The sequence below is a fragment of the Coregonus lavaretus genome (assembly GCF_964263955.1).
Source record: "Coregonus lavaretus genome assembly, chromosome: 40".
In the NCBI taxonomy this organism is placed as follows: Eukaryota; Metazoa; Chordata; class Actinopteri; order Salmoniformes; family Salmonidae; genus Coregonus; species Coregonus lavaretus.
Genome location: NC_140027.1, coordinates 401,604 through 426,997, shown reverse-complemented (window position 1 = coordinate 426,997; position 25,394 = coordinate 401,604). Strand labels below are relative to the sequence as shown.

Here is a 25,394-nt window from a genome sequence, read left to right as displayed (position 1 = left end):
AGCAGAAGAGGCCACAAGTGCTTAGAGGTGGACCAGGATGCACAATGAACTACTCTGTCCTGACCCAGGTCTTTTTGTTTAGAGTGGATGGGGATAGAAGCCGTGGCCATCCACCCCTCTCCCTTCCTGTATGACAGTCTAATTTACAGGAGGACTCGAAACATTTTCCTTTCGCTACACTGTCCCCCTTGTTATACAGCTCAACCCTCACCCTCCCGTCCTCTCTCCTCTCTCCCCTCCTCTTTTCCCCCTCCTCTGCTCCCCCCTCACTCCTCTCCTCCTCTGTCCCTCTCACCCTTTACCTCCTTTCCCCATCTCCCCGTTCTCTCCCCCCATTTACTCCCCCTCAACTCCTCTCTCCCTCTCCCACACTCCCTCTCTCACTCCTTCACCCGTCTCTCTTCTCTCCTCTACTCCCTCTCTATCTCCTTCACCCGTCTCTCTCCCCTACGCCCTCTCTCACTCCTTCACCCGTCTCTACTCTATCCTCTACTCCCTCTCTCACTCCTTCACCCGTCTCTCCTCTCTCCCCTACTCCCTCTCTCACTCCTTCACCCATCTCACCTCTCCCCTACTCCCTCTCTCACTCCTTCACCCGTCTCTCCCCTACTCCCTCTCTCACTCCTTCACCCGTCTCTCCCCTACTCCCTCTCTCACTCCTTCACCCGTCTCTCCCCTACTCCCTCTCTCACTCCTTCACCCGTCTCACCTCTCTCCCCTACTCCCTCTCTCACTCCTTCACCCGTCTCTCCTCTCTCCCCTACTCCCTCTCTCACTCCTTCACCCGTCTCTCCTCTCTCCCACAGCAGTATAACCACACTCGGTTGGTCAACAATCTTTATTGTTCTCCCTCACCCCATCTCTCCCCCTCTCCTCCCTCCCACAGCAGCACATTCGGCAGGTCGGGTCAACACTCTCTGTCTCTGTGCTTGGTAGGGGGACAGCGGTCAATTGCCTAGAGTAATTAACTATAATTAGCAGTGTTCAGACCAATCAAAATCCTTCACTGTTGTGTGACTCAGCGTTTCAAACACAGCTGGGGGAAGAGAAAATGAGGGAGGGAGGGAGGGAGGGAGCTGAAGGAATGGAGAGGGGTTAATAGCGTTTGCCATTAGCAAAGAGTGTCTTCAGTCACACACACGCACACTACATTAAGCAGAGCAAACAGGTTAGTTGAGATACTATTATCTCTGTATTAGCTGCATTAAACACTGCGGGCACAGAGCTTTTCTATACACTCCGATGACCTTTGAGATCTTGCAAACCACTGTGCGTGTATGTGTGTGTGCGTGCATGCATGCGTGTGTGTTTCTCATTTATTCATGGAAACTCCATTACCATTGATGGCTGGTTTATATAGACATGAATCCCCATTACGATGAATCACATTGAAATGAAAGCCAGTCACTTGATATTTGCCAGGGGCAATATTGGCCGAGTCACTAATGCACTCATAAAATGTGTATTTAGCATTATTATACCTCTGACATTGTCCCTGGACTTGATGACAAGTCCAGTATTCCTATTTTGATCGACAGGTGACTTGCTCTGGCTTTTGTCTTTCGCACTGTTTGTGAAACTGCCCTCCTAGACTAATCAAACTATTGTTGTGATGTATAATGTCTGTTTCAGCATTAGCACTAGTCGTCATTGAGTGGGGCAGTGTCATTCTGAGGACAAACGGCTGCTGCTTAGATACCAGTCACGCATGTTAGGCCATCGATGAATGGGGCTGTTGAGATGTTTTGTTGAGTCATTTCAAAGATGGCCACTGACTGTCTGTCTCCATGGAGATGCTGCTGTTTTCGTTGAGACTCCTGTTATCCGACGACTCTTGATCTCTTGGTTGTTGATCCCTCACACTACCAACTCCTAGGGTGCTTAGAAACTGATTCAGAGTAAGTTTATCCTTTTGCCAATTCCAACCCTAACAATGTTGATTTAAAAAGAAAACTGTCCCTAGACCAGTTGTTGCTGACATTAAGTCACCTTATGGTGCCTGGCAGTGGCAATACCTTTACCTGACCAAGCTCTTTATTTAGCTACATCTAGGTAACTAAGGGACCAGCTGTGACCATGAGCATATGCTGAATGAGATCAGTTCATGAATAAGCAAATTAGTTCAGGGACTTCAATTGCAGGAAGAAGATTGAAGTAGGGATTTACTTGCAAGGCCAGCTGTGACGTCGCAGCACAAAGTGACTTAGAGCAACGTATAGAATATCACACACTTTTTGGGAGGAATTGGGTCGGATTTCACCAGGCTTTGCTTGATCAGTTCTCAGCTGGCAAGGTGGTCTTAGTTCCTGATCCTTCCCTGTTCATATTACCTGTTTAGAACATCAGAGGGTTTGTCTCCTGGATTTCACCTTATTTGCATGGGGAAATAGCACCTAAATGGGAATATTCCAGGTAATTCTGGAATTTTGTGACGTTCCACCCCAGCAGCCCAATCACTCAATTTGTGACAGGTGGAGGAATGCCCAAATGACTCCCTGTCGGTCAAACTGAGCCCACTTTAATAAACCCAATCCATCTGTTACTTGTGATATTAATCAGAGTAGCAGACGGTTCCTTGTTCCATCCAGTTTGAAAGATCCTATGAAAACTGGGCTGGATTTGAGGGAATGTTATACATACAAATGGGCTGTCTGATACAGGATGTTAAGGTTGTTGTCAGAAGACCTTAGTTCTTTGAGTGTCCTGTTTTCGTCTTTTGAACAGATTTTTATTCCATCTTGACCTATTAAAAGTCCTGTAATTGTATTTCAGATATTTACAATCAATTTCCCAAACTTAATTATTTATTTTAATTTTGGCATATCGATGCATTGCTGCATTCACCTTCAAGTAGGACTCAAGGTAATGCCCATCACAGTAGCCATGGAGAGAGTAGTCTTGACGGAAAGTGTTGAAAAGGAACTTGTTCCAATGTTCCATTGGAATTCATGTAGAAATCCTTCTCACACACCAAATCTCAAAATCGTTCAATGTCAGAATTCAATAGGCCAATGGTATGCAGTGAAAAGTGACTGCATGAAAAAAGAAAAAATGGTGTTCAGCTTTGTTAATACGGTAGGTACTAGAGTTTTGTTTTGCTCTTTAGGCCAGTCTGTAAAAGAGTAATGGACACAAACACACACAAAACTCGAAATCCTTCACTGTCAGAATTCAAAAGACCGGCCTAAGTGTATTTAATAAAATATGCCAGAGTAAAATGTGTTTTCTACCTGATTCTAATTCGCCTCTGTTATACACTAAGTGCTGGAAGAGTCAGTGAGTGAAAAGTAATGGCCAGTGCCTGCCTCTATTATTATGTGATTATTTAATTAAGTGAAGATGTGGAAAGTCAATTATGTTTGTATCATCTATCTCTCATGCAATGGTCCACTAATGGATGGAAAATAACTCCACTCATTCCTCTTTCCCCCTCTGCTCCCCATTCCCCCTTCTTTAAACCAGAAAGACTTCTAGTAAGTTCCAACTGCTTTCTAGGGTCCGTCCCAAATTGCATTTTATTCCTTATAGGCTATAGTGCACTACTTTTGACCAGAGCCCTATGGGCCCTGGTCAACAGTAATGCACTATAGAAGGAATAGGGTGCCGTTTGGGACGCAGACTAAATGAATAGATATATCGTCTTAGATTTATATCATCTTTCCATTTGGCTGTCTTTGGCTGTCTCTCATAGCCACAGCTTAATCCTGGCATCATTTAAAGAGAGGAGTTGTTGTCGTTACTGCAACAAAAACAGCCAAGCGGCTCCCATATTTATGAGTGTTTTATCTCCTTGACCCATAATGCCCCCCATTTAGAAAAATTCAGTTATTAGGAAAATAAATATGCTGCTAACCACAGCTTTTTTTTGTCCTTTTTTCAGACTCACAAAAACCCAAAGGTGTTCTATAATTTCTGTCTCTTTTAAAGAATAGGACATTTTCTGTATTGTCAATCATCAAAAACTCCCCTCAATATTTCCCCCTTTAATCCTGTAATCGTACCTACTATTGCAACGAAAATAAGAAAATAATTAACTCCCACTTACTGAAAGTGTGTGATCTATTTCCAGTATGGATGTCTGTGTGCCTGTATGAGTGACACCTGTAATGCTTTCTCAAAGCACAGCAACTTGAGAGCTCTCTTACCGTGACACTCTGCGTCGGCCTGAATTGCTCTCCCTCATTAAAAACTAGCTACCTTGTGATGCCCCGTAAATCTCAAACGCCCTCTCAAACCTCTCCGCTCTCAACCACTCCACTCTTATAGCATTGAACAGGGAACTTTAGTATTGTTGCATCTGTTTGCCAGAGAGACAGCAGCAATCTCACTCATACTAATACAATCACAAACACACATACACACAACACACACACAAACACCACAATTGTGCAATTTCCATAGAACCCTACTGCACTTATTTTCCCATGAGTTAAAAGCAACAACAACCAGGTGTATCTGTTTTCATGGGTCTGTCATCATGTGTTGTGAGGAGGGCTCTGTCAGAAACTCTGAGAATCTTTGAGATCAATACCATACTGTCAAGCAGGAGTTAGTTTCCCATCCATCTAGCTTTGAGACTACATACTCCTCAACCCAGCTCAGTCCCTTTGACACAGCATTGAATGAAGCCCTGAAAACATTAGCATTTTGTTGATGTAGCCAATGACGTTGAGACAATAGGTTGAAACAACTTGCCAAACAGTCAACAAAGGCAGCGCTCCTCATTTGATTTGCGAAGGGTACTGTTGACGATAATTGGTAGCGGAAAGGAATGCAGGTAGCTCTGAGATAAATATGTTTGGCAGTTACTCAAGGGTGGTAACTCAACTTTACCTATAGCTCCCATACCCAAGATGGCCCACGGCCATCTTCTAACTTTAGGTTTTTCTTGTATGACTTTTAGTTGGGCCCCACTCATGCATTTCTCAGTATTGTGTAGCATTTTTTCTTGTGGCAATATTTTTATCTCATGTCTATCCAGGAGTCAGACATATGATGTAACATAGCCAGGGATGAACAGGAATGTGTTTTTCATTATTTGTTACTTAATAATATTAAAGCTTGTTGCAGTTGAGGTTGAGGTTGAGATCCATGGTATAATTCTCCTCCTTTAGAACAGGAAAAACATGTAATGGGAGAGAATTAATTGTGTGTGTGTGTGTGTGTGTGTGTGTGTGTGTGTGTGTGTGTGTGTGTGTGTGAGAGCATGCACACGTGTTTGAGCATGCATATGTGTGTGTGCGATTGTGTGTGTGCACGTACGTGCACGCGTGCATGGGAGAATGAAAAGGGCCAAGTTTATTAGTCCCCCACACAATATTAAGTAATGAAAGAACATTTGTACAGTAGTCGCTTTGAGGGTTTGGTGTATTGTGATCGCTTTTTATTATCTCCAACAATTCAATATAAAAATTCAATTTACACCAATTGCGGGTGAAAATGTGCTGATTTGTACTTCTCACACCCCTCGTAATTAGAGAGCTGTTCACAGGAGTAGCACGACAGAGGGGGTGTGTTGTGTGTGTGCTAGCGTGCATGTGTGTGTGTGTTCTATTAGGGTGAATGAGTTTGCCCACGGTATACCAACAAACAGATGGAACAGCTGCAGAGATGGTGAGAAAGTGTCGATACACATGAGGGAAAGAGAAAGGGGAGACATCAGTTGCTATGCTAACAATCAGTAATAGCCAACAATTGGTATGCTAACAATCAGTAATAGCCAACAGTTGGTATGCTAACAATCAGTAATAGCCAACAGTTGGTATGCTAACAATCAGTAATAGCCAACAGTTGCTATGCTAACAATCAGTAATAGCCAACAGTTGGTATGCTAACAGTCAGGAATAGCCAACAGTTGGTATGCTAACAATCAGTAATAGCCAACAGTTGCTATGCTAACAGTCAGTAATAACCAACAGTTGGTATGCAAACAGTCAGTAATAGCCAACAGTTGGTATGCTAACAGTCAGTAATAGCCAACAGTTGGTATGCTAACAGTCAGTAATAGCCAACAGTTGGTATGCTAACAGTCAGTAATAGACAACAGTTGGTATGCTAACAGTTAGTAATAGCCAACAGTTGTTATCTTAACAGTCAGTAATAGCCAACCGTTGTTATCCTAACAGTCAGTAATAGCCAACAGTTGGTATGCTAACAGTCAGGAATAGCTAACAGTTGGTATGCTAACAGGCAGTAATAGCCCATAGTTGGTATGCTAACAGTCAGTAATAGCCAACAGTTGGTATGCTAACAGTCAGTAATAGCCAACAGTTGGTATGCTAACAGTCAGTAATAGCCAACAGTTGGTATGCTAACAGTCAGTAATAGCCAACAGTTGGTATGCTAACAGTCAGTAATAGCTAACAGTTGGTATGCTAACAGTCAGTAATAGCCAACAGTTGGTATGCTAACAGTCAGTAATAGCCAACAGTTGGAATCATAACAGTCAGTAATAGCCAACAGTTGGTATGCTAACAGTCAGTAATAGCCAACAGTTGTTATCCTAACAGTCAGTAATAGCCAACAGTTGGTATGCTAACAGTCAGTAATAGCCCAAGTTAAATAATGTTTGAAATGAATGAGAACAATTGTAATAGTTTTAATGTCACATGCACAAGTAAATTGAAATGCCTTTCTTGCAAACTCAAAACCCAACAATGCAATAATCAATAACAATGTATTACTAGAAGAAAAGAAAAACGAGAAATAAGAATATGAAATATGAAATACACAAGTAAGTAAGTAAGTAAGCATACTATATACAGGAAATATTTAAAAAGTCAGTATAAGGGATAGGGGACTAGGCTAAATGATATAAGAGTAGTAGCATCCTGCATGTGAGTGGGTGTACGGGTGTGTAGAGTCAGTATAAATGTAAGTGCATATTATGTGGGAGTGAGAAAATGATGGAGTGAGTGTTTGTGTGTGTTGGAGTGACAGTGTGTGTGAGTGTGTAGGGCCCTGTGAGTGTGCATAGAGACATTGCGAATACTGAAATAAAAGGTCAATAAAGATACAAGGTAAACTCGGGCCGTGTAGCTATTTTGTTATCTACAGTATTTATCAGTTGTATTGCTTGGGGATAGAAGCTGTTCTAGAGCTTGTTGGTGTCAGACTTGATCCAGCGGTACCTCTTGCCGTGTGGCAGCAGAGAAAATAGTCTATGGCTTGGGTAGTGCCGTTGACCAAGTGTGCCTCCCAAATGGTACCGTATTCCCTATAGTGCACTACTTTTAACCAGAGCCCTATGGGCGCTGGTCAAAGTAGTGCACTACATAAATAATATGGTGCCATTTGGAACACAGATCAAGTGCCAATGGTTGTAGAGGTTCTAGTTGCAGTAGAAGCTGAAAAGACGAGTCAAAGTTTGTCACATCACATGTCATTGTGACTGTGAGTGATGTTACATAATGTACAGTATCTGTTTCTAAAACGAGTCAGTGATACACTCCTCAGTACATTGATTGTAGCCAAGGTCCTCCATCCCCATTACCTGTCATATTAGATCCCACCACTGGTTTCCTATAGTCTCTAACAATCATTACTGAGCCCCATAGCTCTCAAGTCTTCTCAGGGATGTCTTCACTGGTTCCTAGTTCTCTAACCTCTGACTGAAAGTCTGACAGTTACTGTGAATCCTATAATATAACGTAGAGATATTATCTCTACAGACAGACAGGAAGGCCCCAGACAGGCCAGAGCAGATAGGCCAGAGTAGCCCATCATGCTTCCTGGAGTTGATCCACACTGTCCCTAACCTATTGACCCGTCTGGTAACTAAGCTAAGCCTGTGAAGACAGCCTTCCCTCGACGACGGTGGTCTCTTGCCATGTTTCTTGATAACCGGATTAGCATCGTCATACGTGGCAGTCATGGCTCCACACCTGCGTCGTTCAGGCTATTCAGGCTCCTGACTCACTGTGTTAGCTCTAGATATGGATGCTGAGAAAAGCTGGGCTGTTTTTAGAAGATCTGGGCTGTTTTTAGAAGATCTTGGTGTTTTATAACATCTTTGTTAGGAATATTGGCTTGTTGTGGTTGTTCGCCCTTTTCTACATCTAGATGTTTTGTAATATATTTGCTGTGTTAGAATTACTGATGTGTTATCTTTGTTGCATCAGGTAACACTGTGAATGAAAATTGATGCTTTGTCTTATCGCTGTGTCATTAGACATGGACACCTCTTAATGAAATCTTGACTTCCTGGTCTGTGGGCCCTTAGTCATGTCGTCCGGAGGTCATTCATCACATATTACAGTTATTATACAAAAGGACACTGGTGTCTGGTTAATATAGTATATCTGTGTCACCTCTTCACATCATTATTTAACATCCTACTTTGTTATACTGTAAAGCAGTGGATGTGCCAAACAATAGCAGAGTGCATCTACAGGACTGTACAAACTGAAATAGGTCAATACTGAAACGTTAGTGTTGTTTATGGTTCAGATCTCTCTTGAAAAAGAGAGACTAACCAAGACAAATAATGGTTAGAGTAAATTAAATATTATCCCCTGATGCAGATAAAAGCATTAAAAAAGATCTGTCAAATGAAGGAAGCTCTTTGAACTACTCTTTGAGAGCAGATGTTATTGGTTTTGTATCTAAGGAATAGAGGACATCATACTGCTTTAGACAGTCAGTTATGAACTAATCTGTAGTTGAAGGAGAAGAAGAAGAAGGGTGCAAATGGACTTCACACCCTGTGTATTATGCTAATCTCTCTCTCTCTCTCTCTCTCTTGCTCTCTCTATCTCTGCTCTCTCTTGCTCTCTCTCTCTCTCTCTCTCTCTCTCTCTCTCTCTTGCTCTCTCTCTCTCTCTCTCTCTCTCTCTCTCTCTCTCTCTCTCTCACTGTCTTTCTTTCTTTCTTTCTTTCTTTCTTTCTTTCTTTCTGACTTGTTAACCAAGTACAGTAATGACTCTCTTTCCCCTTCTCTCTCCCCCTCTCATTTTTTCGATAGGCATCATTCCCGTCTCTCCCTTCCTCCCTCCCTTTATTTCCATAGCGTTCTCTGTCATCTCTGGCCTTGCTCCAGGCTTCTCGTCTTTTGGTAATGTCTGTTAGTCTGTTAGCCGGGTGGATGAATATCTTTTGAGATATTCCGAGGAGGATGTCGCCTCGCTGCCTTCTCTAGAGGACCTTGTAGTGTTTGATTACATCCCAAATGGCACCCTACTCCCTATATACTGCACTACAAATTTGCTACAAAAGTAGTGCACTATGAAGGGAATAGGGTGCCATTTGGGATTCAGACCTTGTTTGGTCTCTGTCCTGAAATCTTGCTTCGTTTCACACTAACTACATACTATACATACAAACATGACATCCCCCTCTAGGACACACTTTAGTGTCTGTAAGCATACATATTAATACCAGGCAGCAAATAGAAAAACACCATCTTGGATTGTATGGTTAGTGTACAGCTTTAGAGCTGGAGATGGAGCCATGTGGCTCAGTTGGTAGACCATAGCGCTTGCAACACCAGGGTTGTGGGTTCGATTCCCATGGGGGACCAGTAAGAAAAAGTTTGAGAAATGTATATACTAAATTCTGGATAAGAGTGTCTGCTAAATGAAGAAACTTAAAAAATATATATAAAACAACCAACCAAAAATCGAGTGTGTTTTCAAATATGCTGTCTGTGCACTTCTATGGCTATATACATTGAGACTAACTGTGTGCTGTCCCTCGGTCATATGTGGCGTTCTGATGTGTTGCCAAAGATGCATTTGCGCTGAGACCAGTGGTTTCCTGTGACCTATAGCAATTGTTGTTTTCATGTCTAAAACAGTAACAGATGAATAGATGCCTTAGGTGATCAAAATTATATGTTTTACACGTGTGTGTGTGTGTGTGTGTGTGTGTGCGTGGATGCGCATGTGCTTACTTACATGCATATGTACTTACATGCACGTGCGTGCGCATGAGTAATACCAACCAAGCATATCTTACTCAATAACCCTCCCACCATCCATCACAAGCTGTCGATCAAAGATTGAGATGCTACTGACAGGCTACAGATATGATGCTGAATAATGCTGATAGTCTAATGAACATCAATAGATGGACTACAGACACTTTCTTGTTGAAAGTCAACAGAGATGCAGTTGACATGTTACTAATAGTCTGGAAATAGTTTGTAGAGCATCTACAGATGGACTATCCAAATAAAGTGTTACCAAAGAAACGACCTCCCCCTCCATCGCGACATCCGTTGTCCCCTCTCCTTTGATTAATACGACCCATGGCATAGCTAAGCAGCTCCAACCCTCTTAATATAATACTCAGACATAACCTCCATCCTTCATTTTCCTTCATTATCTTCCAAATTTAGCCTGGGTGAGTCGGCGGGCTAGAGATAGATGCTCGCCATCTAACCGTCTAACCGTCCGCTCAGCGACCAATCTACTCCATAGTCTTGATGAATGTGGTCCTTAGCTATTTTGGGGTGACAGGGGGATTGCCTGCATAGATATCAGAGGGAATAAATGTCCCCTTCAGCATTTTACTGGCCGGCATTGTCTTTTTTAGACTGGTGAAAAAATGAAAAAATGTGTAAGTTCTGAAGTTTGAAGTTTGAGTGTCAATTTGTCTCTACAGTCTTCTTTTTACTTCTGACTGATCTAACCGTAACTCGATTCCTCTGTCAATTTAAAGCCGGCTTAATTCTCTTTGATTTAAAATGACTGTTATATAAGCTATTTCGATTGCATTTGATATGAAAAAGAAAGATCCTTCTGCCACAGTAGTAGAGAGATATAGGCTATTGGTTCCTTCCCAGTGAGCACAATAGGTTTTTCTATGAGAAAAATATGTAGAAAATACATCTTTTTTGGTTGAAAATACGTCTTTTTGGTTGAAAAGACGTTGAAAATACGTACAAATTTTGGGTTGAAAAGACGTTTCAACCAAAAAGACGTATTTTCAACCAAAAAATATGTATTTTCTACATATTTTTCTCATAGAGCTATCTCCTCAGGGCTGAACAGGGTCAGTGCCAGTCTGTCCCTCCCCTCCCTCCCTAAATTCTCTCCAATACCAGTCCTTTCTTACACTGAGAATAGTGGGCTGTGATCTGTCATTACATTGCATTACACGACTGTGAATAGGTGTCTGGCCACCTCATTATCAACCTCCCCCGCTATCATTAATACACATTTGCGTAGAGGGAGATTTTGGTGGTTGGCTACGGCGCTGGCTGGCTGGAGGGCTGCTTTATCGATCTGTCACTGAGAGACGAGGTCAGGGATGAGGATAAACAGTGGTGATCGATGGGGAGAATGGTTGTTGGAAATTGGGATGCTGAACTGAAATTCGTAGAGCATTGTCTCCCTCGGAGGAGACTTAATTTGCTCTGTTGGGGCGGTAATGACCGTTATTAGATAGCAGGGGGTGAGAGAGAGAGTGAGAGAGAAAGAGAGGTACTGTATGAGCCTGTATGGAGGCTTTTCAAGTCAGGCCAGATCAAACAATACACCGCCAAATGGCATAGATCAATCTTTGACATTGCTGGCCTCATACAGGCTCACACAGTACCCACAGTACCTCATTTCTGGGGATAATTGGCCTTTTACATCAGCACATCTGTCTATATTGCTAATGTGACACCAGATTGTGTGTCCCAGTTTGTGTCTAGCCTTGAATCTGGCCAGAGAGTGTTCTGAGGTGAACAAGTCATTTTGTACATTCAAATGTAGTGTATCAGAGAGGCATGGAAATGTCCATTATTGTGTTGCACACCACTTGTTTCCTCACATCATTTACAACTGAAGTATTGCTGTTGCTAAGCCAGATCACAGTATGAGTGATCCCCCAAGTTTTCCAATGTAGGGAGATAAAACCTGAGTCCCAAATGGCACCCTATTTCCTATATAGTGCACTACTTTTACCAGGGCCCAGTATAGGATGTACCCATAAAGTGACATTTGGAGTGGCTCAGTCACCAGATGGAGCTCCTCTAGTTTTGGAGTCTCCAGTCCTCCTGGCATGACGTTGGGCCTGGTTCAATTAGTACCCAGATGTTCAAGTGTCTTTCTGTGGAAAAGTGAGTGTCAACATTAAACAAGCCAATTTCGTCAGTTACTTTGTCGGTTTTAATGGCGCTCTTTAAAAGTTGTGGTGGTGGTGATGGTTGGGGCATGTCAGCTTGTCGAGTGAGACCTTGCTAAGTCCCTTCACGCACCTGCTGTGGAGTGAGTGGAGATAGAGAGGGAGAGAGAAAGAGATAAAGGGAGAGAGACAGAGAGAGAGAAGGGGGGAAAGAGAGAGGGAGAGAGAAAGAGATGGGATTTCTGTTAATGCGACTCCGTGCAGCCAATGGCAATGTCCGCTTTAGGTAGAATGCTGGGAGCCACTTGTGGATTTGACCCCTCTAACGCAGTTCCATCTGCGACACCATGAAAACATCCGCTATGCTAAAACAGAACTGATTGAATAGAGCCCTGAGAGAGAAGGGTGGAAATAGAGAGGGAGAGAGAGTGAAAGAGAGAGGAATAGAATAGGAAAAATACTCACTTGCCAAAGTCCCTAAATCTAGTGAACAACAGTCCAATGACAACCCAGCTGAGGTCCATAAACTGTGGGAGGCCTAAGTATCAGACTGCCAAAGTTGTAAAGAGAACATCGTTAAAACATTAAAGTCCCCCTTGACTTTCCATGACATATTCTTCTTGTTTAGGTTTTGGTTGATGGCATTTTTGATTCGTGCTCTTTAGATGTCGCCATTCAAATGCGAGGGCGGGCGAGCTAGGCAAAATGGAGGGATTAACTTTTACGTGTTTTGTCACTTTGTCTCTGCAGCATCTCTCTGTTGTGTGTTTTTAAAGAGGGGGTCGTTAAAGTCCCTAAACTTTCCATTACACATGCAGTTTGGCTTTGGATAATGCCTCTCTGGACGTCTTGAAATGAGGATCGCGTTGAAATACGATACAATAGCTTGAGATATTAGCCTACAACTCTAATGTTATCTCCATAGGTTGGGTTTCCTGGACCCAGATTAAGCCTACTCCTGGACAATAAAGCATGCTCAATATAAGATAATCTCAACTGAAAGCACTTTTGAGTCTATTAGTGTTAGGTCTGGGAAATCAGCCATTAAGAGTCTCTCTGCTGTATTAAGAACTGTGAAAGGAGGCATGCCTGTAGCTACATCCAGTTGGTTCTCCTCTCCGCTTGTATTTTTATTTTTATTTTTGTCTCACCCCAGCTGTTTGGCCATCTCCAAAGTGTGTGTGTGTGCGTGTGTGTGCCTGTGTGCGTGCGTGTGCGCGCGTGCATGTTAGTGAAAAATATCATTAGATGAGCGTGACGCACTGAGTCCATCTGCTATTTTGTTAATTATCGTTTTTGTCCCAGTGGGAATTGGGGCAAGAGGGGGAGAATTTAGTTATACAACGCAAAAGCAAGCTAGAGGCGAGATGCCAGCTTTTAAAAACGAGGTACAGTTACATCGAAATAGACAAAATATTACACTCAGATACGTTGGCGTTATCTAATCACTTCAAATAGACACAAGTGTTGTCCTGATCTCAGTTACACTTGATGGCCAGAACACCCTCATATGTTTCATCTATTGTGACTGACACAGTCTGCAGCAGTTAATAATACCCATATTAGGTCTTATCTATAATGTAAAGTCAATTGAATTGTATTCACTGGCCATTCAGATTCAGGTGTATTGGAGAAGAAACAATTGAGGAGTGATACACAGGTCTGTAGGTCTAGAGCTGATTTACCAATAGGTAGAAGCAGCAGGACCTGGCCTAAGTGGAAGGACGCAATGTCCGTCTGGTAGAGTGCACCAATTAACACCTTGTTTCAAACTCAATTACCAGAGACACGCCACACCACAGGTATGAACTGGTTGGCGCTGGCGGAAGACCTGTTGGCCCTCTGTATGAGTATGTTTACTATACTGTAAGCTTCACAGCTATCATGGCTGATTAGGGTGTGTGTACATGCTTGGTTGATGGCTGTGTTCGTGTGTCACTGACGGCACTCTATGTGGCCAGCAAAAGGTGCCCTCATAAAGCAAAAAGTACACATGGATAATAACAATTGAAAAATCCAAACAAAGCATTTTAGCATAAGTGTCCTCAATCAATTCAACTGGTGTTAAATTCACTTTGCCACGATGCATGTTGCTTTATTATCTCATGCGACTGCTGTCTAGCAGAGCTAGTCTTTAAAGTTCAGCCTGAACAAATGAAGTGTTTTATTTATTGGCGTTTTCAAGCAGTAAAACATAAACACTTTTTATATCCAGTGGCACAGGAAAATACAATAGGTTTTAATGAACTTCAGAGTGAACTGGGGTGTGGTGACCTCTGAGGGCAGGGGAATGTGCTGTGCTTTGAAAACGTGACTCCTCGAGACCAGAAAGACTCACTAAAAGCTGAAGAAAAAGATCGGGAGAGCGAGAGAGAGACAGAGCGAGAGAGAGAGAGTGTCACGATCGTCGTAGGGAATAGACCAAGGCGCAGCGTGATGAACGAACATGTTTAAACTTTATTATCTTTAGTGATAATAGACAACAATAAACAAAACAAGAAACGACTCGTGAAGTCCACTGTAACAATGACCAACACGGAACAAGAACCCACAAACACAAAGGGAAAACAGACAGTTTAAATATGGCTCCCAATCAGAGACAACCAACGACAGCTGACACTCGTTGCCTCTGATTGGGAGTCACTCTGGCCAACATAGAAATAAACACAACAGAAAGAACACACCCTGGCTCAACATATAGAGTCCCAGAGCCAGGGTGTGACAGTACCCCCCCCTAAAGGCGCGGACTGCGACCGCGCCTCAATTTGAACAAAACAGGGGAGGGCTGGGTGGGCATTCCTCCTCGGCGGCGGTTCTGGCTCCGGCCTTGCCCACCACCCTCCAATAAACCCCCCATAGCGCCCCTGGTCCAGTCTGGCCCCGCTGGCTGGAGCTGAACTGGACGCAGCAGGAGCGGTTAGCTTCAGCTCCGTAGTGGAGCAGTTGACCGGTACCTTACAAGGCACCGGTGACCCAGGCACGGGTTGTGCTGGACTGACGACGCGCACCCCTGGCTTGGTGCGTGGAGGAGGAACGGGCCTTACCAGTCTGACGACGCGCACCCCTGGCTTGGTGCGTGGAGGAGGAACGGGCCTTACCAGGCTGACGACTCGCACCCCTGGCTTAGTGCGAGTAGCAGGAACAGGCCGGGCCGGGCTGGCGACGCGCACCCCTGGCTTGGTGCGAGGAGCAGGGACAGGCCGGACCGGGCTGGCGACGCACACCCCTGGCTTGGTGCGTGGAGGAGGAACGGGCCTTACCAGGCTGACGACGCGCACCCCTGGCTTGGTGCGTGGAGGAGGAACGGGCCTTACCAGGCTGACGACTCGCACCCCTGGCTTAGTGCGAGTAGCAGGAACAGGCCGGGCCGGGCTGGCGACGCGCACCCCTGGCTTGGTGCGAGGAGCAGGGACAGGCCGGACCGGGCTGGCGACGCACACCGTAGGCTTGGTGCGCGGAGCAGGGACAGGCCGGACTGGGCTGGCGACGCACACCGTAGGCTTGGTGCGTGGAGCAGGGACAGGCCGGACCGGGCTGGCGACGCACACCGTAGGCTTGGTGCGAGGAGCAGGGACAGGCCGGACTGGGCTGGCGACGCACACCGTAGGCTTGGTGCGTGGAGCAGGGACAGGCCGGACCGGGCTGGCGACGCACACCGTAGGCTTGGTGCGTGGAGCAGGGACAGGCCGGACCGGGCTGGCGACGCACACCGTAGGCTTGGTGCGTGGAGCAGGGACAGGCCGGACCGGGCTGGCGACGCACACCGTAGGCTTGGTGCGAGGAGCAGGGACAGGCCGGACTGGGCTCGCGACGCACACCGTAGGCTTGGTGCGTGGAGCAGGGACAGGCCGGACCAGGCTGGCGACGCACACCGTAGGCTTGGTGCGTGGAGCAGGGACAGGCCGAACCGGGCTGTGGAGACGGATAGGAGACCTGGAGTGAAGAGCGGCCACAACCCGTCCTGGCTGAATGCCTACCCTCACACACTCTGTGTGAGGCATCCGCACAGGACGTACAGGGCTGTGTACCCGTACTGGCATAACAGCACGTGACACTGGAGCAGGATATCCGGGACCGCGGAGAGGCATTGGAGACCACGAGCGTTGAGCCGGCACACTCCGTCCTGGCTGCATACCCCCCTTCGCACGACACGTGCGGGGTGCTCGCACAAGACGTACAGGACTATGCCGGACCACTCGTGGCACAGTACGCCGCTCCGCATACCGCGGAACCTGCCCCGTCCCATGCTGCCATGCCTGAGTACGGGAAGTTGGTTCCGCTCTCCATCCAGGCTCCGCCAACCTGCCTTCTGGCCCCCCTAACCCGGTGGCCTCCTCTCCAAATCGCCCTGTGGCAGCCTCCTGCTGCCCAGCCGCCCATGCCGTGTGCCCCCCCCTAAAAAAAATGTGGTGTTGCCTCTCGTCCGTCCGACGATGACACTGCTGACGCCGCTGCTCCTCTCTCGCCAGGGCCTTAATCCTAGCCCAAGGTCCCTTGCCCCCGAGCATGTCCTCCCAGGACCACGATTTGCCCACCTGGGCCATCGCCAACCTCTCCATCTCCTTTCCCGGCGCTTCCTCCCATGTCCAGTCCAAGATCTGCCCCTGGACACGCTGCTTGGTCCTTGTAAGGTGGGTTCTTCTGCCACGATCGTCGTAGGGAATAGACCAAGGTGCAGCGTGATGAACGAACATGTTTAAACTTTATTATCTTTAGCGATAATAGACAACAATAAACAAAACAAGAAACGACTCGTGAAGTCCACGGTAACAATGACCAACACGGAACAAGAACCCACAAACACAAAGGGAAAACAGACAGTTTAAATATGGCTCCCAATCAGAGACAGCTGACACTCGTTGCCTCTGATTGGGAGTCACTCTGGCCAACATAGAAATAAACACAACAGAAAGAACACACCCTGGCTCAACATATAGAGTCCCAGAGCCAGGGTGTGACACAGAGTCAGAGAGAGAGAGAGAGAGAGAGAGAGAGAGAGAGAGAGAGAGAGAGAGAGAGAGAGAGAGAGAGAGAGAGAGAGAGAGAGAGTCAGAGAGAGAGAGAGAGTCAGAGAGAGAGAGACAGAGAGAGAGAGGAGGCAGACAGACAGACACGAGACACGAGCATGATAATGTTTTTTACAAAATGTACAGAAATCCAGAACGCAGTTCTACTAGCCTTCTCAGTTTGTACACTGCCTATGGAGAGCAGAAATTGACAAGGATCATTAAGGTCTAGGGATGTTAACGGTCAACCGTTAATCAGTTAGCTGCTGAAAATACATTTGACCGGTCATGCTTTTCGTCTATAGGTTAATTATCATCATTTAGTGGAATTTATTTGCCGTGTGTGTATTTTCGTTAGTCGTCATTTATCTAATTTATCACACGTGCACAGCATACAGAGCCTAGTTTGAGGAGTGGAATAGCCTACTACCTGTCAGACAGCACCAGAAAAGCTCCTCAAAAAGCTGGCACTGGAGTGAAATGTGCTTTTGTTAATCCAGTCATTGCGCAACAAATAATTATTCTAAATGCAATCGTGTGTTAAAAACTGTTTTGATGACCACGATTAAAAAGAGCTACTATTTTTATTTCTCAATATCAACTAGATGTTAAAACGCGCCGCCCATTTGCCATTCGAGTGCATAGGCTATATTCAACGGTAAGCAGGCTATCAACGCGTCACCAACCACTTTGCAATGTGAGTTTGAGGCAGTATCATTGTTTGAAACCTGAACGTTTTACTTTACTTCAAATAATGAGGCATGTCTTACCTTGATTCAAAGTAGCCTAGCCAAAATACATCCATAGAAACATGGAGGCAATGATTTTATGAAGACTTCCTCATGCCATTAACCAGCATTTCTCTCCTGTTCTATTGGTTTTCATATCAACTTTCTTTCGTTGTCCAGAAGCCAAAGGCCCAATCCTAGTCATATTAGCAATCTATCCTAGTTGCTATTAGAATCCCCCTCTTTCTAAGTTTCTAACATAGATTTTCATCTCTGTCGCATATGTAACCGCTTGCATTAGGTGTGCTGTTTAGAATGGTGTTTTCCTGCAAATTGCATTTTGGCAAATTACATTATTACACTACCAGTCAAAAGTTTGGACACACCTACTCATTCAAGGGTTTTTCTTTATTTTTTACTATTTTTTACATTGTAGACATCAAAACTATGAAATAACACATATGGAATCATGTAGTAACCCAAAAAGTGTTTAACAAATCAAAATATATTTTATATTTGAGATTCTTCAAATAGCCACCCTTTGCCTTGATGACAGCTTTGCACACCCATGTGTACAGCTTGTAACAGTGCATTGTGGTGTTGTGTACAAAAGCGCACTCCTGAAAATCTTTACGCCATTGAGACCTTTGATTTGTTGTAGCGTCTTCATCCTGCATATTGCTGGAAGGTGTTGTGTGAGAACATGCTTCCCCTGAAGATGTGCGTGTAATTACAGCTTCTAACAGTGCAGATCAGCGTTGCATCAACATCAAAAAACGCGCCTCACGAAAATCCTCACACTATTGGGTCTATGATTTGTGCATCCCAGCATCTCCATACAGCATGAACAGTAACAATGTTTCAAAAAACGCGGCTCATGAAAATCCTCACGCCATAGATTTGCCTATGATTTGTCTCAGTATATTAAGGGATGATGCTGAACACTCACAGCATGGTCTCACACAGGAGTCGGCAGTTTAAAAACGCTGGTTCTGCACAGTAGCTATGAGAACATTCGTCTGCCTTCACAAGGGGAAAAGAAGAGAAGGAGATGAAAGGGAAAAGCTTGGCAGCCGGCAGGGGGATCGCTGTCATCCGTCGGCACGCTCATCTGTTCCAGGCCTTTTAAAGATGTCAGCAGGGGACGGGAGAGAGCGTTGGGTTTAGTCAGGACGATTATGGTATACACACTTATGTGATATGCATGCACACACACACACACACACACACATACACACACACACACACACACATACACACACACACAGACACTCATATGCATACACATAAATGCATGCATGCACACACACACTCTCTTGCTCTCTCTCTCTGTATCTCTCTCTCTCTCTCCCTGTCTCTCTCTCTCTCTCTCGCTTTCTCTCTGTGAATGTGTTATGTTTAGCGTTATTATGTTCATGCTGTGAAACGCTAGCTCAGCATGAGCTCTACATCTGCAAAACACAGTCACTTAGCGCTACCCGCTAACGTTAGGAGGGCTAATTAGCATTAATGGTAGCCCAGTGGTGCTACCACAGTAACCAGTGCTACGCTACGCTAGGCTAGTCTACGCTAACTAGCTAATTGTGTTCGCTAAGTCCAGCCTCTTCTAACCCACTCAGCCTCTCTCTTAAGGGGTTTCTGAAGAGAAGGACGTCTTGTATCAATGTAATGGGAGTGAGGAGATGAACACGCTCACCTCCCCCCCACCCCACCCGACACACACACTCTTGAGATGAACCAGAGTGTCTTCTGGCCCGGACCTTTAAAGAGCAGACTGCATCATGGAAATTGCTCTGTCGTCTTTACTCTTTACTCCAGTAGTGGTGGTAGTAGTGTCGTCTGTCTACTGTTTACAATCCTCCTCACTGACACAAACAGTCACTTCTCAGCCAGGCTTACTGTCAGAGTCCTTACCCTTTACCAACTGAGAGCTTCCCGTAGACAAACACACACAAACTTAGTCTTTCACTGTCACTATTCAACAGCACACACACACCCTAATTGTCAGTGGTTTATGAAATGTCTCTCATACGCTCGTATGCGTAGAAGACAGTAGACAGGCTTGGCAGTGTCACTGTCACTTATCTGTGTGTGAGTGTGTGGAGTCCCCACAAGGATAGTAAAACAAGGAAATTTCTCCCTTATGGGGACAAAGGCTATTTTAAGCTTAGGGGTTAGATTTAGGGTTAGGGTTACAATTAGGGTTAGGGTAAGGTGTTAGTGGTTAGTGGTTAGTGGTTAGGTTTAGGGTTAGGTTTAGGGTTATGGTTAGGGTAAGGGAAGGGTTAGGGTTAGGTTTAGGGTTAGGGATTAGGGAAAATAGGATTTTGAATGGAATTTAATTATAGGTCCCCATGAGGATAGAATAACATAAAGTGTGTGTGTGTGTGTGTACATGTGTGTAGATGTGTATGAGTGTGTGTACATGTGTGCATCCATGTGTTTCTGACAGACTCGGTACCACTTTCTTACTTGTTGTTCAACTGAGCTAACTTTACCATTTTGACAACAAGCAATTTAACTAAATTGTCAAGGCAACAGCCTCAAGCATCTCCCCCATGTTGAATAAGGCTGTGTGATCTCCATAGAATGCTATAGGATGACACATCTTAAACCGATGACGCCCCACCCCCATGTATGTCAATTGGAGTGTGCTGAGTACATTTAGAATCCCTGTCTTCTCTGGAATAGACCAACACAGTAGGGGGTGCTATTTGAGGAATGCTAGGAGACATACAGTACATTAATGGGCGTCTGACTGTGTAAAGGCATGTGAGGCACAGGACCTCAACGGGTGGATCAGAGGTCATGAGGTCATGACCTTTAGGTTACAAGGACCATAAAAAGAAATACCCAGACTAAGTAAGTCATCCAAGGAGACTGAAGAGTCACTAGATAATGGATGTATTCTTAGTGCTCACCTTTGAATATGCACAGTATTATAGTGCAAATTAATTAAGTGGCAATGATGATGATGATGACTTTCAGAATGAAGCCAATGGTGATTGACATTATAGTCATGATGATTAAGCAATCAAATTCTATTAAGTGCTTTTCGACACAAATTGCTTAACCGCAACCCAGGCCTAAACCCCCATAGAGCAACCAGAGACTTGATTCCCTCAATGATGGCGATGATGATCAGGTCAATGATCATAAAATGTATAATATAATATATTTAATTTAATTTATATATTTAATATATATTTATTTAATATTTGTGTATATTAATATTTTGCGACTACAATGAAGATGACATTACCATATTTCCACCATTGCTAATTTCTCCTAATAGAGTAGAGTAACTTCCTACTGGAAAGAAAACAGTAACACCTGGTCTGTGTTCAGTGTTATGAAGTAGTTGCTAAGATAATAAGCTTTCTGTTTAGATACGCTCCCAGGCACATAAACAGTGGCATTAGTTCATAAAGACTTGGCAAGATGACACACAGACACACAGATGTGCACGGATGCACATACACACACACACTGCCTCTGTCTCTCTTACACTTTTATGAGAGATCATACACACACACACACACACACACACACACACAGGAGAAATGTCCAGACAGTCCAGACAGACATAGGTTTTATTAGGTTTTGAGTTACACTTTCGACTCCTAGTCTGCTCATAAAGGTGTTAAGGATACTACTGACCTGACAGTAATATGACTTGAGCTTCCTCTTTTGGCTGCCTCAAGTTTAAATGAAAGAGAACGTAAGAAGTTAGCCGATGTGTTTATAATACCTCTGTTACACTGGCAAGGCTATCTGAGACGACTGTCTTGTGACCAAATAGATATGAACCCTAACCTGAATGACGTTTGAACTTTGACCCTAGATGACACTGTCCAATGACAATCCACCTTAGACAGACATCCAATGACAGTTGAGAATGTAGTCAGTCAGAATGAGATTTTAAGTTGTAGGCAACTGCCAGAGACATTATTGAGTAAACATTATGTTATCCTTGAATGGATGGCCACACATTGAAAAGAAAACATATAGACCATATTATCAAGAAGGATTTTGGTGATCAGACATTTCAGGACCATGGACAGCATAGTAGGAGTTCTATTTAAGTTTTTGTCATTTTGCAGACATTCTTATCTAGAGCGACTTACAGGAGCAGTTAGGGGCCTTGCTCAAGGACACATTGACAGATTTTTCACCTAATCGGCTCAAGGAATTCGAACCAGCAACCTTTCGGTTACTGGCCCAATGCTGTTAACCACTAGGCTACCTGCCGCTCATTTATGCTGGGGAGCTGGCTGTACTGATAGCTTATGAATCCATGTCATGAACACACACACACACACACACACACACACACACACACACACACACACACACACACACTGAAACACACACACACACACACACACACACACTGAAACACACACACACACACACACACACTCACACACTGAAACACACACACACACTGAAACACACACGCACACACACTGAAACACACATACACACATTAGGCAATAAATAGGCTTAATGTAATTAGCTTTCAGTCTGTCTCTAATGAACTGTAGCCTGTGGGAAATTGTGAGACATATTTCTCTGAATTCTTCCTCATTGACTCTAAATAGAGCGTGTGACGCTCAAGACAATACGTCCTCAACACAATATCATATATATTCTCACTCTGCCCTGTACTAAGAGGAGAGATCGAGATAAAGACTTGAAAGAAAGGACAAAGTGCCATCCAAGCTTGTGTGTCAACTCCTGCCTGCACAATTCTTACATATATTGTATAAATCCATATACTCATCTTACCCTTTTCTACCCTTTGCTAAGAGTTGAGATATGGAGAAAAAAAATATTTGAAAGAAAGAGAAAGTGCTATCCAAGGTTGACTCTGCCTGCCCAGTGCCCAATCCTTACAATTACATAGAATACAGTGATATTTCACACTTCCTCTACATTGGCTCTTTGAGTATGTGCAGTACTGTATACATTCAATTGCTATTCACCCTATCCTATGCTAGAAGAAGAATTATAGAAAGGAAACAGTGCCATCCAAGGTTCTGACCTCTTGCCCCTACTGTGTACAGCATCTACTTTCTACTCACTCTATCCTGTGCTAAGAAAGGTGCCATCCATGTTTACTGTACGACACAACCTCTGCCTAACCAATTCTTACCATCATATACAATACAAAACGTGCAGTATTTGCAGTGTACATATGAATGCTACTCATCCTACGTTTTTCTAAGAGAAAAGACATTCGGTGCCATCCAAGGTTACTACTCCAACTTTGCCCCTTGTCGTGATCCGTACGAACAACACTACCAGACCTTCGTGTTACCACAGATATCCACTGAGAGCCCGACAACACGACTGATTGGGAGACAAACAAATGTAGACATCTGCTTTTTGCTGCAAATCTAATTTGGAATGAGGATGATTGGGTGTAGTGTAGCCACTATGACAGGCCCCTGTGTTTGGACATTAGTCACTTCCTTGGCACTCTGTTTCAAAACAAATCAATTCAATTACACAAAATAGACAAGCATTTACTGCCTGCTACTGCCCGGTGATGATGGGCTTCTGTGTGTGTGTGTGTGTGTGTGTGTGTGTGTGTGTGTGTGTGTGTGTGTGTGTGTGTGTGTGTGTGTGTGTGTGTGTGTGTGTGTGTGTGTGTGTGTGTGAGAGAGTGTGTGTGTCCTTATCCTTATTTACTCTGGGGCTCTCTTTAAAAGGTTATGGGCAGTTCTGTGTTCTGTTGAAGCTGTGAGGGCTGTGATACACTCCAGATACTGGCTTTGGGTCCCAAACGGCACCCTATTCCCTATCTAGTGCACTACTTTTGACCAGGGCCCATACTATTTAGGGAATAAGGTATTATTTGGGACAGCCACTTGCTACAACAGTATGTGACGCGGGGGAACTAAGGCCTGCATTCAATGATAAACAACCTTCCCCGCTGCATGGTTTTCATAACTAATTCATTGTTTTTCATTCAATATTTCATAAATGGTTATATTCATTTTGAAAAGAGAGACATAGTATTTATTATAGTTAGATAAGGAGGCACTCTGAAAAGCTTGTTTAGGAGCCACTCAGAAATCCTCCTTTAGAGATCTTGACAAGAGAGAGAGTGGAGGAAGACATATGAGGCCAGCTGTCCTTTCAGTTGACAGCTACATGATACTTGTCACGCATTCACCAGTCCAGACATATCCACAATTTATTAACTTCTCAAAGTACTCAAAACTTTTAAATACTCCAACTTCCCGAACTTCAAACTGATTCGTTAGGATGTATTTTTTAATGTAAAAAGGCTAAAATGTTAAATACTCAAAATTTAAAAGGACTTTAAAAGGAATACTTTTTATATAACCTCTTGGGTTACATACAAAGCCTTCTGCTTCCTGACTCCTCACAGAAGGAGGAGAGCGTATTGGACGACAGATGTCGACGGCCAAATCGAAATAATCACGTAACCATCCATCCCTCCTTGGGCTATGGAAAACTGCAACCTCTGTTCGGGCTCCCTCTGGGAGTCAAAGATCAGATCGGGGCCGGGGTCACATCAGTACAGTCCTATAGGGGTCAGCTAGAGGTCGGCTGGGGATCGCGACCCACACAGCACGCCCACCCTTTTCACACAGATGCTGCTCAGAAGCTCAGAGTCTGGAAGTCACACCTCTGACCCTCTTGGCCCCGCGTTTCAACTTTTAAAGGTCCTTCTTCTTCTTTCATCTTAGCGATGATTTAGGGCCTAGCCTACAGGCACCAGGGGATAGCTTAATAGTCTCTAGCCTCTCATCATCCATAATCCATAGGCTACAGCTGCGGAGAAGGGAAGGGAAGGGTGGTTGCTGTACAGGTTATGGTAGAGGAAGTTGTAGTGACATTGTGTGCGCCATAGTGACATCTCTGAAGACCTTATTGGGGTTCTTTATGATTGTTTACATTTCTGAATGTCACTCTCAAATATTGACTGTGTAGAAGGAAGAGAAGGGTGGTTGGCGGACATTAGAGGAAGTTGTAGTAATATCTTGTTGCGTGTGACATATCGGCTGACCTTATTTGGATGGTTTCTATGTTTAATTCCATTACGTTGATGACTTTTTGCAAATCCAATCAGTTTTCCATGTTGATTCAACATCATCACATTGAATTTTTGGGTTGAAATGACGTGGAAACAACGTTGATTCAACCAGTTTTTTCAGATACTGAAACGCAACACCTCTACTAGTTTCAATAGTCCTGCTTTGCCCAAACTCAGGTGGTGTCGGAAAATCAAGATGCTATAGTTTCAATGATAATCCTAGAAAGACAAGGAGAAGAAGTTATTTGGCATCCAAAGCCCTATCTTAGCCTTTCCTTCATAAACTCAATAGGCACATCCAAGCTTAAGACGGAGCTTAAGCCTGATCAAACACAGATGTCCTCTCACCGTTTAACACAAACGACATCTATAACTCTAAACCCGATGCTCGTAATTCAGCCATTGATGCTACTTGGAAAGCAATTGGCACACCTCATATTTCAGATTTATCTGATGGAAAAATAAAATATGATATCATTATGAAGGTGGAAGATTATCAAAGACTATGGTTCTTTGCAGAAAGCGGTAGGGAAAGGA

At 44.2% G+C, this 25,394-nt stretch overlaps 1 protein-coding gene and 1 pseudogene across 2 annotated transcripts in view; one reads left to right on the top strand and one right to left on the bottom strand.

Annotated features, from left to right (window-relative positions):
- The window catches only part of LOC311113253 (potassium voltage-gated channel subfamily KQT member 5-like), a 182,042-nt gene that overhangs the window by 43,549 nt on the left and 113,099 nt on the right, over nt 1-25,394 (bottom strand). The window lies entirely within an intron of this gene.
- Nucleotides 24,268-25,394, top strand: part of LOC311113332 (potassium voltage-gated channel subfamily KQT member 5-like) — a 38,143-nt pseudogene continuing 37,016 nt past the window's right edge. The window contains exon 1 of the transcript in view: nt 24,268-24,338. The product of the transcript in view is annotated as a potassium voltage-gated channel subfamily KQT member 5-like (transcript). The remainder of the gene's footprint in view (nt 24,339-25,394) is intronic.